Here is a 2,150-nt window from a genome sequence, read left to right as displayed (position 1 = left end):
GATAACAACTCGTGTTTTATTGTTGATATTTTTAAAAACTTTTTTGACGAAGGTAAATCGTAAAAAAATGTTTGAAAAAATGTATAAAAAATTTCACATTCATCTGGGTATTCCAGATCAAATACAAAAAACATTTTGAATAACACGTCAAAAGCATTTGCAATTTTTAAAAATGGATATCTATAGTCATCAAAATATATATAAATGGATTTAATGTTAGGAAAGTTGCCCACCAATAACAACCTCGGTTGCATATTTTTGCCTTGGAGCTTTAATAATTTTATTTGTATCTCCATTTCTTCATCCGTTTCAGTTAAGACAGCAAACGCTTTTTGGGAATCAAAAATGGAACATTTTTTTCGAAAATTGGCACCATTTGTATCTGTTTTGACCTTCTGATGGGGGGAAACAGGTGATGCAAATTCCACAATGAAGTTAGCAATTTAGATTCTGAAAAATAAAAACAATTTAATACCATTTATACTATGCAAATACAATGTTTTTCATACCTTCGTCACTTGCTTCAACCTCAAGCAACCGCTTTAAAACAAATGCGGAGGGAGCTTTTGCTTTAAGCAGGTTTATTACAGTATCGCCATATTGTGACCATCTATCGGTAAATTCTTTAGCTATGGGATATTTGAAATTAAAATCTATATTAATCTGCAAATAAAAAAATATTAAAAAATTTAGAATTGAAAATAACATAAATTTGCTTCAGTTTTTTTAGATTGTTTTTTTATATATATTTTACGATCAATGTTTGAATCAATATTACTTACAAGATGACTGGCAGAGGCCTTTTTGTATTCTGGCCATAAGTTGAATATTTCAGAAGTGCATTTTGCTTCCTTGATTTGACGAAATCGATACTTGACACATTTTCGCCAATGAAGATCAAATTCTTCATTAGTTACTGTGTCAGATCTGAGCCACTGAATAGAGAGTCCAAAATTTTCGTCAGGTACTAAAGAAACGGAATAAATATTTTAACTGCATATATAATACATATATAGATTTTAATTGATGATTACCTGCAACAATATTTTCATCTGCTGTTGGTTCAGGGATAGTTAAAATTCCTTTTGAAGTTTGCGAACTTATTATAAATTTTTCCTCTCTTGCCATTTGTATAATACTCCTAAAAGTGTAACATTAAAATAGAAATGTGAAACTATAGTAAATTGACATATGAAACTTTTACTTACTAATTTTTCGGTGGTGAAATTTTTCGGTACATTCTGAAATTTTGTAGTCTATCCCGTTAGTTTCTAAATATTTTGTAATTATATTTATGAGGAGATTTCTTTGCTCTTCATACAAAACATTATTTTTTTCAAAATATTTTAAAATTTCTTTCCTATTTATCGAATTATTTAAAATATTTACAATGTTGATTAGTGGGGTGTTGGAATTTACAGTTGTTTGATTAAAAACCTTCATATCGGTCGAGTTTTCGATCCATTTTCTCAAATTGTGTTCAAATATTGCCTGGTCCCCAATAGGTAAATTTGAAAATATCTTATCAATATGATTTGATGATAACATTTGAAGAACATCGATAGAAATATTTTCTTCTGCGAAAAAATAATCAATTACAAATGATGTGAATATTATTACCTAATGTATTAACATTTTACTTACCTTTAAACTTTTCATACAAATGGTGTAAATTCCACTCCCTCAAAAGGTCTTCTAAATCCATTATTGGTTTGATGAAATATATATATTTTTGTAAAAATCCTTAATTTTTATGAATGTTCTTCCCTTTACCGTTTTTGTATACTCGATCGGGGGGCCAACAATATCTAACAAATTTAAAAATGTGTAGAAGCTTGAAACTGCTCCATGTTCAAAAGCTGCAAAATGTAAATTGAAATTTGTAAATATCCTTTTACAACATAAAATTACATCATTGGATGTTGTTTTAATAATGGCACAAATCTTATATAGTTCAAAATCATTTGAAAAACTTTCTGCTTCTAAATAAATGGACAAATTTTCCATTGGGATTTTTAATTCATTGCTAATTTTATGTTTTATTTCGTAATCCAAAATGGGTTTTTTAAAAGTAATATCATCTGGTATCTTATTTTGAATTAAGTAGTTAGCAAATGCCATTTGTTGCTTATAAGAAAAACTTTTTGGAA

General features: G+C 28.0%; 1 long non-coding RNA gene across 1 annotated transcript; it reads right to left on the bottom strand.

Annotated features, from left to right (window-relative positions):
* Positions 1-362: 362 nt before the first annotated feature.
* On the bottom strand, positions 363-934 carry LOC135960978 (uncharacterized). Its single transcript, XR_010576594.1, has 3 exons — positions 783-934; positions 510-663; positions 363-450 (listed from the first exon to the last, which is right to left on the bottom strand). It is a non-coding gene; the product is annotated as an uncharacterized LOC135960978 (long non-coding RNA).
* Between the last annotated feature and the right edge of the window lie 1,216 nt (positions 935-2,150).

The sequence above is a fragment of the Calliphora vicina genome, chromosome 5 (genome assembly GCF_958450345.1).
Source record: "Calliphora vicina chromosome 5, idCalVici1.1, whole genome shotgun sequence".
In the NCBI taxonomy this organism is placed as follows: domain Eukaryota; kingdom Metazoa; phylum Arthropoda; class Insecta; order Diptera; family Calliphoridae; genus Calliphora; species Calliphora vicina.
This window is presented reverse-complemented; position numbering and strand designations above follow the sequence as displayed.